This window comes from Embiotoca jacksoni, unplaced genomic scaffold (genome assembly GCF_022577435.1).
Source record: "Embiotoca jacksoni isolate LCO1_2020_lvr unplaced genomic scaffold, fEmbJac1.0.p SCAF_10, whole genome shotgun sequence".
Taxonomy (NCBI): domain Eukaryota; kingdom Metazoa; phylum Chordata; class Actinopteri; family Embiotocidae; genus Embiotoca; species Embiotoca jacksoni.
In genome coordinates, this window is record NW_027185230.1 from 8,825,355 (window position 1) to 8,840,207 (window position 14,853).

At 41.5% G+C, this 14,853-nt stretch overlaps 1 protein-coding gene across 1 annotated transcript in view; it reads right to left on the bottom strand.

The window, feature by feature from the left end:
* gnaz (guanine nucleotide binding protein (G protein), alpha z polypeptide) overlaps nucleotides 1-12,613 on the bottom strand; it is a 30,377-nt gene extending 17,764 nt beyond the window's left edge. The window contains exon 1 of the mRNA XM_069164032.1: nucleotides 12,297-12,613. The gene's annotated coding sequence lies outside the window, so the exon portion shown is untranslated. The remainder of the gene's footprint in view (nucleotides 1-12,296) is intronic.
* Nucleotides 12,614-14,853: the final 2,240 nt, after the last annotated feature.

The window sequence follows — 14,853 nt, forward strand, 5'->3', positions numbered from 1 at the left end:
TGCAACCTGTACTCAGCAACACCAAGTTAGTGAGTCAGAGTTAGTTCCACAGAGGAGAGCTCCAGCAGTGTGGAAGTTGTTTGGTTACAAAAAGAGTGGTTCGGTTTGGTTACAAAAGATTAGATGTACAACAAACCACAGTGATAAGTTAGTTTTTACTGAACATTTAAAGGCAAAGTGTTATGTTAATGCAGACATAGAATTATTCGATTTATTTTAAGATTATTTATTTTTATGTTGTTGAAATTATTGATATTTTGCAATATCAGCTTTTTGCCATATCAAGACTATCATTATGACAGAAATACCCTGAAATATTTGGATATTATTAGGACCATACCACGCACTCATACATATTAAACTGATAAATAACATCCTTTTTATACCATTGCATTGAAGAATCTTTTCTTTTAGTGCACAGTCCTGTCCGTCAGAGCATCCTCCAAAAAACAAGTGTTAGGAGGACAGAGAGTGAGTAAGTGGGAGAGTGAAGGCAGAGCCATTGGGGCCACGCAGAGAGGCCAGCATGTCGATGCATCATGAGGGCTGAGGAAATTTGATAACCAGCATGAGACCGAGCCTGGTCACTTTCCTGCCTTGGCTTCGCAGCTCTTGCCGCACACGGCCCATCAACTCCCCCCTTTGTCACTCTGTGCGTGCCTCCTGTTATTAATTTACCATGCTGCAAATAATTACAATCACACCCTCTATTAGAGACGAGTACATGTAGTCACAGTGTGTTTCTGTTGTACTGCCTCCTCTGCTCTCCTGCTGCGGTTGTTTAGTCCGCAAAAATGCCATTGAAATTAAGGTCAATCACATTAGATTGGGTGGTGATTTTAATTCATTAAACGGCTGCATGTTATTACTCAGACCCAAAATTTGTTCAGAGAGAAATGCATTATACCACGTCCACAGATGCTATGTGAGTTCGGACAACATGTGAATACACATAAAGAAGCCTCACACACTCAGGAAGTGTGTATGTTTAAATGGTTTGGATATTTTCTGGATTTTTAGCCACTTAATAGCCTTAAGTGTTCAGGTAGTCGATCATCAAGTGTAATAAAAGTTAAAATAAAACAAAATTCAAACACATGACTTTTAAAAATCGGAAATAAAAGATGAGTTGAGTGGTGAACACTGCCCTGGATCTCAGTGTTCCAGAGAAGCACAGAGATCATAAAGCATAGAAGATCGAATTGTACCACATAGCAGCTATTTTGAAGACCTATACGAGCATGTTAAATCCATTATATGTTTGTGTGAAATCAATCTCACCATGCCACTGAATACATGTGATTTAAATAGAATCAAAGCCTTTATTATGCCAATGGGAGAACGTAGATGATGATCTGGGACAGTGATGTGATGTGTAACGATGAGAGTGACAGATATAGGAGAGTCCTGATCGAGCTCAGGTGTTTCACAGAGATGCAAGAACAGACAATGATTGTTTTGAAAAGCAAAAGTGTGCGATGTTAAAAGAAAGGTGAAAGGCGCAGGTGTGCTTTCAGTCACCTTGTAATGGTTTATGAATGAGGTGTGCAGGTGTGGGTGTCGGTGCTGTGGTCAGCAGGTTTGCGTTTCAGGAGGGATCGGATGAGGCATTCTAGTGCGAACAGGCGGCTGGAAAAATACTGCGCTTCACAACATCTGCCAGTCAAAAATAACAGTTGTCTCCAGCAGGCGAGCAGCAGACAACCACAATCTCCATTTACAAACCATTTAACCATTTATACCAAAACTTATGCCATACAGTAGCTCATTCATGACAGCTCCGCAGACCAAGGACTTTTGAGCAGTGACTGAAAAATACAGCCACCATTACGCTCAGTGTCCTCATAAGAACCACACAGAAGGGTATGACCAATTCAATCCATTCAGAACAGTTTGGTGCTAAGAAAATGTGATTTCATGATAACTGTGCAGTAATTCATATCCTTATACCCCATGGGTTAGCTCGTCTACTGAACTATCTGTCACCGTCATTCATACCTCTTCACAACAGAGTTTGGATTGTGTTATTGTTATACAAATACTAATAAAAAATGGGTTACGTTATATCTGTCTTACTGATGGATGTTAGCATTAATTAAAAGAGCATTCCAGTATCTAGAGTCCCTCCAGCAAACTGACATACAGTACACGCACATAAAAAAAAAAAACAGCTCACATGGCTTACGATCAGCTGCACAGTGCTTATACTTTCTCATCCAAAGGCAGCTGTTTCAGTGGCTGAAAGCTTGCCTTCTACTTCTGACTAGCTTTCCTCTGGCTGTCTGACAAAAAAAAGGTTAATAAAAGACTTTAGGCTGTCTGGTCAGTGTCCATATACGGTGTCTTACTGAAACCCAGCAGGGTGAATTTTTTTTTAACAATAATATCCGAAACCCCTGGAGTGAAACAGTAGCTAATCCCTAGATCTGTACTAAGTCCTTCTATTGTGTCAAGATTAGGCAGCTAGAGTGAAACTGTGATCAAACCTTTGGGCCATGTTGGATATTTATGAGCTCTGTGGTGGCTGTCGAGAACAACCGTATATGATTTTTCAGTTCTGCATTCACTGTCTTTGTTTTTTAGAATTGCATAAAGGCTATCTAGCTGATGGACTGAGAGGTGTTCAGAAATCAGCAGATAAAAAATAAGACGGCCTTGTGAGATCCCCAGGGACATCAAGCTTGTCCAGCCAAACAGAGCAGACCTCGAAGCGAGACAAGCGGCTCTGCTGGAGAGACGTTATTAATTTATGTGATGCCACAGAGGCAGTGAATAAGCAATGCATCAGTTTGAAAATCTGAGATGATCAATAGACATTCAGTCCTTAGCTACTGTTGTCTTTAACAGATTGTGCATCCACCACAAAGTCATGGAGAAGACAGTTTGGTATGGACAGAAGTAACAGTCTTAATGGGAGTTGACCAACAAGTGATGCTTGAGTTGCTTTGAGAGGAAAAATGAATCCATCGAAAGCTCTTATTTCCAAGTGATGGCATATATAACAGAAAATCTGGTAAACGGATGTCGGGGCCAGCTAATCCTCTTGAGATAAACATGATTGTTGGCATTTTTTTCCTACACACTGCAGTGATTTGAAATGTGCGAAGGGAAAGGCAGGTTATGTTGCAGTATGATGAAATTAAATAAAATCATTTTCTTTAAACTGAGTGATGAGGTGGATCAGCGCAACGTGAATGATCCTGTTGACCCTTCAGCTGGATGTCAGGGTAACACTCACAGGTGTGTGCAGATGGTTTAGAGCTGTGTCTAAGTTATTATAGTCTCTTTGGTACATTTCTCAGATCAGAATTGAAATTCTCGAAACAACTTGTTCAACCTCCGCATCGCTGAGTCACTCGTGCACATCATAGAACCAATGTCTCATTCTTTTGAAGAAATTGCAAATGAATTGGCGCATTCATGTAAATAATTATTTATAATTCTCTGCTGCTTCTTGCATTATCAATTGCTTCTGTCATGTTGATCAAAATGTATAATTATGGTTCTTTGTTGAATAGTTTTACCCTCTAAAAACAAAAAGGCATTTGTTCATTGCACAAGTCATTAAATGCAAAATGGTTGAATCAGTTTTCCTAATCTGTCAAGCAAATTTTCTATACATTACTATTAGTTTTCATTTGTAAATGTGTCCTGAATTGATCAATTGCCCAAATGAAGGGGAATGTTTCAAGTGTTAGATCAACCTGTTCTTGAAAATAGCTCCTGGGTTTATCTCATGAACCTTCAATTGGCAAGATACATTTAGACAGAGCACAACACAGTGTTAGAGTCACTTCCAGTGGAGGACCAAAAAGGGAATGAACAGGATTAACAGGATGTATCAAAGAATGAATAAGAGGAGTTTAGGGCCGCTTGGTGGAAGGGTGAGGAGGCAGAAAAGATGAAGAGGTAGAAAGAGGTCAAGGACATAGACACGATGGAATCAGGGCCATGACTGTGGACCATGTTCTCAGCGATGGCCTCACAATGGCCAAGGCTGGTGGAAGGTACAGCTGAATGTTGGGAGAACAACGGTGCCCTCAATCATTTAAAGGGTTTGCAGAGAGCAGGTGTAACATCCAACAATGTGCACTATACTGGAATACTGTAGAGCTCCATGTTACAGTATTCCACTTACATTTGACAGTATACAGTAAATTCACTTTATACAGATACACATTCTACGTATACTGTTACTCATGTTCATTGACATAAATATTTTCTTTTTAAAGATAAACTCAGAAATGTAAGTAAGTTGTGACCTTTTGCAGATACTCCATCGTGGTTTTTGTATAAATTGTTTCCAGAAATGCACCTACTGTTTTGCAAAATGTTAAGCAAGAAATGTACCAAAGCAAATAAAATTTAAAAAAAAGTAAGATGCAGCAGAGCATCGGCACTCCACACATGCTGAAAGTTTAAACAAATTTCCGTGTACGTTAGCATTTCTTGAAGTGGCATCAAGAATTTAAACGGCACTGTTGACAGTTGAAACACTTTATCTGAATATCATCTGTAGTTGGAGAAACAGCAAACAAATAAACAGCACTCAGGTTAAAAGAGCAGACTGAAGTTTCATTGCAGTGTGCCACTTACAAAGAAATCACAAACTGATTTCAAAATATTGAATGTTCATATATGGCCTATTAGCACTGGATTGGTTGGTTGTTCAGTAACAAAGTAATCTTAGTCTTGAGGCTGATTTCACTGGAGATTTTTAAATATTGAATTGGGAGCAGACATGTTGTAGCAACTCAGGCTTTTTCAATAAAGCACTCCTGTCTAAATATTGCCCTGATGTAAACACTTCAACTTTTTCATCACACTCCTTTTATTTGAAAGAAATCTTGAATTTGACATTTTGTTTGAAAATTAATAAATAAATTGAAGACATGAGGTTTCAGTCATTGCAGTATGATGCTAAATACTTTGGACCACAACAAACTAGTGTTTGATGGGCTGCACGTGACTCAAATCAGTCTTTAAAGCTCAAACTCCCCTTTAAATCTGGCTTGAGATGCCAAAAGATTAGTGAGTGAGGGACAGTAATAACAATATGAAAAAAAAATATCCAGAAGAAGAAGAACAAAGTAGCATCTATAAATTGACCATTGAGTTGAATCAACACTGACCTGACACAGCATCAACAGGAAAGGATTTATTGTATAGTGCTAAATTGGATAATTGGTTTGCATCTTACAAAGTGGTGACTCATTGTATTTTGATTGGCTGTCACGGTCAATACTGACCAGTTTTTATAGGTTAAATTATTAAGAAAGGAAACAGAGACATAGTTCATTTTATGATGACTGTTTTCCATGTTTAACTATAATTATAATATTGATATACAGAAAGATACTCAGATATTCATGAAGTCAGCAGTATAAACTTGAGATGTCTTTGTAATATTTAATATATTTTGCATCTAGCCTGACTGTATCTATGATGCAGAATATTCACTCAAAACAATTGATTATTTGTTATTTAACTTTAAGATTAGGGTGAAATCTGGAATAAGAATAAAGTGAAATGGGCCTCATGGAAAATTTACTTTAAAGACACCACTGATAAAGCTAAGCAATATAAGCAGTTATATAACCCAATCTTAATTTTTTTTCTTTTTTGTATGTTATTTAATCGTACTGTCTTGTGTGTGTGTTCTCATTTATCCCAACTATGTTCTGTTTAGATCTGCTGTCGAGGAGCAGAGCAGAGCCGAGAGGAGTCTTAAATCAGCTCTGCTAGTACTGGAAAGAGTGCAGGAGATGTAACCAGTCTGGGAAGCTTTCCAGAAATTCTTATATCTAGCAGCTAATATACAATAAAACTTTCTGATAAGAAAGTGGCTACTTTACATATAATAATCAAAAAAATGCCTTTGCCCCTGCTTAATGGGGGAATCATGAATAAATAAAAAACAGGCTGTTGTCCTCTCCAACATGCCTGATAATCTTTTTTGCCATACCATATTTACTGTATGAATAGATGCTGTCAGCTTGCTTCGAAAGGCCAAAGACAGAGATTGACTGGAAGTGATAGCTGACTCTTTACTGTAATAAACATTGTAATGTGAAGCACTAAATGCAAGGCAGAAAGGCGACTAGATAAAACAGATCGGGAACATGGGTGCATTTATGGAGCGATTTCTGATTTGCCACATGAAAGCAGGAACTTGTAAATGATAGGTGGGTTATCTGAAGGGCACTACAACTCTATGTTTTTTGTGTGCAATCCATAGATTGCTGTGACTATAACATTGTGGAATGTGGGACAAAACGCAGACAGTCAATTTTATGCTTCGAGCTGCAGAATGATGGATCAATGTCACCCCAATGCCAGCTGTGAACACAGATCCTGTACATAACACTGTATCATGTGATGCTTCTGGAAAAATATACTGTGTGTCTTGTTGCTAGTAATAACCAAGACGTATACTTTGCTGTGCAGATCTCAGTGGAACGAAATAAATGAAATATTCCAACCTGGAAGGCCTGCTTCTGTGTGATGAGTCAGAGCTTTGTGGTCGCCCCACACTACGTCAGAATCATTTGAGATATAGGTCGCAGGCGGAGTGATCATCAGCTTTATTCAACAGTTTATACCACTTCATATTCACTGGAGCTGCATGTGGATTAGCCCTCATTTTTCCTATAATAATCTAGTCCGTCTTTCAACATGAAATTCCGTCTTCTCATTTGTCATCTGCTCTTGGGAATAGATTGCATTATATTGAAAAGTGAACAGGCATTCAGCCTGAACATGGGTAGCTAGTTTGCCACATTTATGCAAGTGAAGACACCTTTGAATGGGCTGTCAAAGGGTCTCGAGCCGTGTGTCTGAAACGACTCCGAAGAGGAGGTGTCTGAAAGCTGCACAGTGGCTTCAAAATCATGTGTCAGGAGACCATCCCTTGGGGTGGAGGTGGTGGGGTTGTGCTTAAAGTAGAGCTGTTAAGTGGACTCAAAAGCTCCCGGATCAGTTCTTACCTTAATTAAATAGCATTTTAAACCTGCATGTTTCAAAAAACAATGTGACTTTAACTGTTCTCAGCTCGGGACATCTAAAACATGCATGAAATCATGTTATAGTTGTTTTTTTTCTGGTGATGTGAAACTTATTCATTATGAATGCACCAAATCATCTTGGGACGGTGTAACTAAATCAGATATAAGCTACTAAACTGTATCATCAAACCTAGTTATTGTAAACTCTTTCCTAGGCTCTCAATTGTTTGTTCAACATTTCATGTTATTACTTTCTGGCATGCTGTCCTGAATGCGGACTTCAGAGAAAGATGCCTGTATACTGTACACATGTGAGGACACTACTCATTCATCATGGAAAACAATGATGGGCAGTGTTCTACTCTCTACTCCCCCAAAACAGTGGGTTGTTTAGAGGGTGGAGATGTGAGTTTGTTTGTGTGTGTGTGTGTGTGTGTGTGTGTGTGTGTGTGTGTGTGTGTGTGTGTGTGTGGAGGGGGGGGGTCTCTGTATGCTAGATGGTTTTTCGTGATAATGCTCTGTTTAACGTTCCTGATCTCAATGGATGCGTCCCCCCTTCTCCAATACAGCAGGTCACACTGAGTCACAAGGCCAGCCGGCAATGACAATGGCATGTTTGTGCACAGGCTGAGCTATGGGTTGGCTGTCTGATGTGAAGGGATAAGATGGCACAAGGTGGACACTAGAGTCTCGTGTGCGTGCACTGATGTACAAACAAAATGTGAGTACACACATGGGAGCATTGGATATCTGTTTGTCAGACAGTTACTGCTGCTGTCTGGTTAGCAGGCGTCCTCACGCTTTTCTATCAAGGATTTCTCTCACTAGAAATCACATTAAGCAGATCAAAACAACTCAGGTTCTTGCACTAAACAGTTTAATCTACATTGAACACTCACTCCAGCTTAATATTCACTTGGGTCATGACAGATAAGATAAATGCTGTCTGCAACAGAAGGAAATTGTGGGTAACAGACACTTTCAGACTCCTACAACCCACAGACATTATCAGCAGTTGGTGATTTGATAACAGGGACAGGAAAAGGAAAAATATCTCACACTATAGCAGATGCAACAGTATAACAGCCATTAATCCACCCAAAGAGCTCTTTAAAATTAATGCTGTACGGATAATGATAAGTGGAGTAAACTGCTGAACTACTTCAATTATTCGGAGTAAAATGTCCTCCATGTTGCAGTGGGGCGGTTGCTCCTGCAGAGACTTTGCAGTAAATGATGAAATAACCGTAGATGAAACCTAAATCTGTTTCTTAATTGAATTCTATCTAATATAGCTGCATTGCCAACCTCCAAACAGATGACAATGCATGTACAGTTTAACTGTGTTGTGTTTACAGGATGAATGCGTGTGGAAGGGAGAGAGATGAGAAAATGTCACCTGTTCAAACAAGCACAGGAAATTATGCAGCATGCAAAGCTCTGTAAATCAGAACTGACGTCTCTACAAGATCACACCACAAATATATGACTATATTACATTTTTTATTGTAAAAACTTTGTGGTGAAGCAGTAGAGGAAGGATGCCAGTGGTCTGTGTAGGTCACTGACACATACCACCATCCTCACACCCTTTTCTGGCATTTTCTTGGAAAAGCAGACCTGCATGTCTTCATCAAAACAAGCTATTTGTCCTCCCTTAAACTTTGTTTTTGGCTGCATTCCAGAGAGCCTTTATTAAGATCCCAGAATGCAATATGCAGTGTATTGCTTAGGCATATGTGTCCATCCATGCATACAGAAACACACTCACACACATACAGTAGTTCTTCTTTCAGCACAGACCAACATCCGTCACCAGTGGGTAGTAGGCCATAGCACTCCCTCATCATCCCCTCCTCCCTCTCCACCACCTCCTTGTTGTCATATGACCGCTGTTATGTGTGTGCAATGGAACACAAAGTTGCTCTGTTAGTCGACTCTGCTCTGCCCTCTCATCACTCAGATTTGAGTGCTGGAAGTAGTACCCTCTCACTCGCCGGCCTCAGGAAAACAGACAGGCCCCTGTATGTGACTACCAGCAAAGATTAGAAAGGAGGGGAAAGAGAGAGAGTGAGAGTGAGAGAGAGAGAGAGGGAGAGAGAGAGAGAGAGAGTGAGAGTGAGAGAGAGAGAGAGAGAGAGAGAGAGAGAGAGAGAGAGAAGGGGGATGAATTGAGTTGATGTTGTTTTATATAACACCAAAAGATAACCTAATCCTTACTCATTCACTGAGCCCGGCCCTAAGATTTTGTTCGATTCAACTGACAGCCTTCCTCACTGATCATCAGTCCTCACCACATCAGTGTCATGTCTAAAAGAAATAGCTGCCTGAACATGTCTTACAACCGTTTGTGTGCAGATGACACTTTGTCCCAGTACCTGGCTGGGATTAAAGACCCAAAACAAACACACATGCTGAGCCAGCTGAGTCAGGGCAATGCCCTGTCTGAACATACAAATTGACAAAGCAACTGAGACACATGGACCTCAGGGACACACATTTCCTCTGTGGCGTTAGATGATATTTCATTTTTCCCTCTGCCTGGTGTTTCAGGTCCATTTCCTTGTTCACTTTCACAACTACTAAAACAAATGTATCGGAGTTACGTGAAAATTCTGCCGCTCCCTCCCGAAATAAATGACACCTTAAATGTATAATTTTATTAAGTAGGCTGCTGAGGGAACTACGCTTGGCCCCCTTGGTACTTAACTGTAATAGAACTTGGAGTTTAATTGTCCGAGTCGGTGGTGTGCTCACCTACAAGGCTATAGATGGCTGGAAGTGCACTGGACGCTGACATTGTGCAAAGAGCTGCTACCTCAACGGCTGCTGCCACTTTAAAACCGAGTCTGTCCCTGCTGTCCCCTGCCATTATGTCACCCAGTGGAATGGATGTAGCAAGTAACAAAAGAGGTGGAAGGAGGTCAACTCACCATAGGGTTTGCAACACTATTGCTCCCGGTATTTAAATGCATAAAGGCCACTTGAGCTGCAGCGTACTGTATACTCCCAGTTTAACAAAAATAACCAAAATTGATGCTTTATGCTTAGTTTATGTTGTTTGGAAGGTCTACTCAATCAAATGTGTACGTTCAAATGGTCTGTCTAACAGTACGATGTGTGTGTTTGCGTCTGAAACTTAACGAAGGCCCATTATGTAAGCATGTGATTAACCGTTATATTTTACACTAGATCGTGTCTTCTATCATGTTAAAGCCAAGGTCATCAGTGACCTCTGACATTTTTTTAACATGTTGCAGAAAAAAACTGAGAATTTCACAGCTGAGATCAAAAGATAAATTAGACAGTTAGAGCAGCATGCAGGGCTGACCTTCTTCTATGTTCTGATGGCCACCAACCAGTCGCTGAGACAGTAGTAGGACAGACTGAGAGGAGAACAAGATCACTGCCGGACAAAATCATCAAGGACACTCTGGATTGTGTGGGATACGCCGTCTTGCCTGCAGAATATTGTTTGCATGCTAAGCATTTTTAGTTGTGCTCCCAATTCCGATTCTGGCAGCGATGTTGGAGCCCACAGTTTATTTTCTTCCAGTAAGCAATAAGGCCACAACGTGACAAGCATCTTCTCTTTAGATGGCATCATGAAGCATCTGCCGATTTTGGTTACCATGTTGAATCATAATTCAGACCCCTTGAAGCCTTAAGGCAACCAGTATCGGATAGACTGAGCTAAAATCAATACACTTTGCTTTACAATGACTTCAGTCATCTCCTACTTGGAATATACATGGATATTAATATGATTTATCAACAGTACATTTGAGGTAATAGTGAGTTTCACATGCTTTTAGTCAGTACTGTAATTCAACTTGCAGCTGCCCGGAAGCATTATCCCAATTTGTGAACATTACATTGCTTTTTTTTCCCCCCACAAACCCCAATCAGACTTCATTACAGAGAGTTCAGCAAAGGTATCAGTCTAGTTTTTCTGGCTCAGTGGTACTCAGAAAGAAAGGCGTGGTGGAATTTCCACCATCTTTGCCTTGATTCACAGATGTCTCAGAGCCTCGTTGTGTGCCGCTGCTGGTTCAACTACCACAGACACATCCAGCATTCTTTCTGTGTCACATGCTCAGAAAAGCACTGTCTTTCTACCACTGTGAAATTATCACGGGCTTCCCCCCCACTCGTTCATCCAATCTGTTCCAAATCTTCTCTTTCCTTCTTTCTCTCTCCCTTGCTCTCTGCTGCATCAACCTCCGCCCCTCTGCCCCATCTGCCTCCCTACTGTTAAACACCCCCCCCCCCACCCCACCCAACCCCAGCCCCTCAACCCCTCCCTGCACTGGTTCTCTCTTTTTCTCTCTCCCAAGCATGTAACACAAACACACACATACAGTATACACAAATACACATGTTATCCTGATGCTACACAAGAAATCACAACCCCCCCCATTGAAAGAAAAAATACAGAAGTGCTCCGTTGAAAATGTGAAAGATTGTTGGGACAGAAAATGTCACAAATTGTCCTGTTTTGCCTGCTGAGTAACAAACATGCTCTGCTCCCTCCCTCCCTCCTCACCGTTTATAAATACACATTCATATATTTTCATAGACGAAACGCACAGCTGGACACAAATAAACCACATAAATCCCCAAAATCAAGGTTATTAATTGATGGGAAATTTACCCCGGAGAACAGCAGATAGCACGCTTTACTGGCAAATCCTACGATGTTCCTGTGCCGCTGTCGGGCCACAATTTGCCCGCTTATCCCCGTGCCTGCAGAGCCAAGCTCCACGGGATTTGTACACCTCCCACCGCACATTCACATTCAATGTCTCTTACAGCCAGTTGTAAGCACTGAACACCTGATCGTGTGTGATGGCGGTTTTACTCTCTCATATCCCCCCTCTCTCTGTTATAGTTACGGCCTGGACAGAGCACAGAGACGTTCACACACACACACACACACATCTGTGATGCATCCTACACTTGCCCTACATACAGTAATTATACGAACTAAGCACCGCATTCAGATAAAAGCATTCTATAAGAATCGAGGATGCTCTGGGGAGATGATGAGTCAAATTGCAAGCATAAGATAGCAGCGTCCATTGGCACAGCGCTAACAGGGTGGAGGAGGGGACTGGACAGGCTGCCTGCCTTGGTGCCATCTCTGAACATCACCTTCCCCATTTTATCTGGAAAACACTGTTGGCTTCCACAGAACGGCTACAGTGAAATATCATATCGCCAGCTCCAAACAAGCCACCCTAAAAAAAAAAAATTTAAAAAAAGAAAAGCTGTGAGAATAATCAAGCTTACCGTGTTCACAAGCCAGCATCCATTTACAAAGGATACTGCAGACAAGCCCTTGCAGGGAGAGAAAGGCTCTGTGCAATCCACCTTTAGTCCTGCTGCTTCATCTTCATATCTTCCTCATATTCACAGGGTCACACACACACACACACGTACACACACAAGCACATCTCTCTCTCTTTCTCTCTCTCTCTCTCTGTCAGCGCCTCTCTTTCTCTGTCTTATTAACGTCTGTGTTCTATATCCTCTCTTGTTTGCTCCTAGGCAGTTGAGACACTGCAGCGATGGGGGTGGAGGGTGTGTATATATGTGTGCGTGTGTTTGAGTGTGTCAGAGACAGAGAGGCAGAGAGAGGGAGTGCAGGGCAGAAACGGAGGGAGGAGTCAGCAGGGATAGAGAGAGAGAGAGAGAGAGAGAGAGAAGAGGGAAATGGTCAGGATTAAATCATGAGAGAAACAGAGAGGGAGAGGGGAAAAAACAGGGCTTTGATGGGGTAGCTGCAGCATCCAGAGTATCTTTACTTCACGCTATTAAATATACATCGGTCATTAAGGGATCTGAGCCCTGTCGGTGAGAATGGAGGTAACACAGGCAAGTACATCTGCTCCTTGAGGTGTTGTGTGCTTGATGACAGGCCAGCAGCAGGATTGGTTGTGATTTCATTGATGACTGAAAAAAACATACAAGATAGGGAGAGAGTGAGAAGGAGGAGGAGGAGGACTGGACAGAAGAGGAGAGGAAGGGAGGGGAGAAATGACGACAAAAGAATGGGAGGGGGATTGGACGATGGTGTAATGTGCTGTTTCCGTGCCAACTGTTTCTGTGACAGTGGGACCACTTCCTTTATTGCTATTGGCTATAACCAAGAATTGATAGAGGCTCGGGCAAATGAGGCAGCATGCCATGGGGTGTGAATGGGTGGTTCTTTTCATGTGTTTCTTCCTCGTCTAGTTCATTTCTGGGAACAACAACAACAACCCCCCCCCCCTCCCCACCCCCACCCAAAAAAAAAAAAAGATGAAGACGAGAACACAGGCATGGCCACACAGAAATGATGAAGCATGATTGCTTTGTCATCATGGATGCCACCAGTGTGTAAAAAGATGCCTCCCTTATTTCTAACACACACACACACACACACACACACACACACACACACACACACACACACTGTCCAGCAGGAAAAAAATCCCCAGATCAGGTTGCTCAGGGTGTGTAGTGTAATGCAATGCAATTGCCTGGACACCAACCCTGGTGTCATGAACTGTGAGATAATTAATCGGCTATAGGCCAGAGCAAGTGCACATCTGGTGGAGGGAACAACTTTGCCTCTCCCTGACCTTTCATATGGCCCTTTTAATCTGGTGTAGCAGGCAGGTGGTGTATTGTCCCCATTCTTTCTCCCTGTCACTTCCTCACTCACCTGTGTCTTTATTACGCCCATTTAACATATATCAGTAATTACCTTCGACCTTAACAACCCTTTGCTCTTTAACAGCTATTTAATACTGCAGAAATCTATCATCTCTCGGTTTTGGTGTCAGTGCAGAAGGAAGTGTTTGAACTGCTCTGAAATGTGTAACAGAAACTACAAACGGTGTTGCACTAACATAGCTACAAGTCAGCTACATGAAACGAATCGCTGCCACACAACCTGCAACGACCCACAGTGAGTTGACCCAATTTCTATCAATCACATCTAACAGGACACCACGTTCACCGTCTTCATCTGTACACGGAAGACAACATACAAAGAAAGTGCCTGTTCAACACAAGACATCGCATTGAATAGCTGTGGCTGCAAACTAGGTCAGTGTTTCCACTCAGGCTCGATAGTTGTTGGGGACATTTCGCCTTCAAATGTCAAACCTGGAACGATCTACCTGACGAAGAGGAGGAGACAAATCTCCCGGTGTGAGAGAAACAATTACGTCATACATTGTGTTGATGGATTTGCCCTGAATGAAGATGTAGTTGGCTGATAGAAATAGAAACTAACTGCCACGCAAGTTCCTGATGATCAAAGGTGATGATGATGATGTGCCGCATTGCCCTTCATCAGCCAGTTTCCTTCTTGGAATGTCCTCAAACCTTAGTGGCTTTTATGGTAAACAGCTCACAAACTTATTTTGGTGTCTCTTGACTTTACAATGAAAAACACCCACGTTTTGTAACACTACATCTTTCACCCTAAACAATTACAGACCTCCCTTTGGCTGTAGACTAGAATATTGTTCATGATTGGTAACAGCTAGCCTCACAGTTAAGACTCTGCTGGTAACGTATCCAGCAACATTAAGTCTATAATTACTTTTTAGTTTGAATGCGCCCTTTGATTCAGATATCATCTTAAATGATAATGGTGCTCAGTCTTAAGAGCTATCTCCAAAACATTTTTTTTTTTATCAATTAGTAACCATAGAAAACATCATCAATGACTTCATCTTGTTACATTTACATTTATCTTCTTATGTGAGATACTACTTCCTGTGTGCAAAGCTGCAGCAGCAACATTGTCAGCCAAATGAACAAAATCACCCCCATTAAGCAGCTCCACACTGCC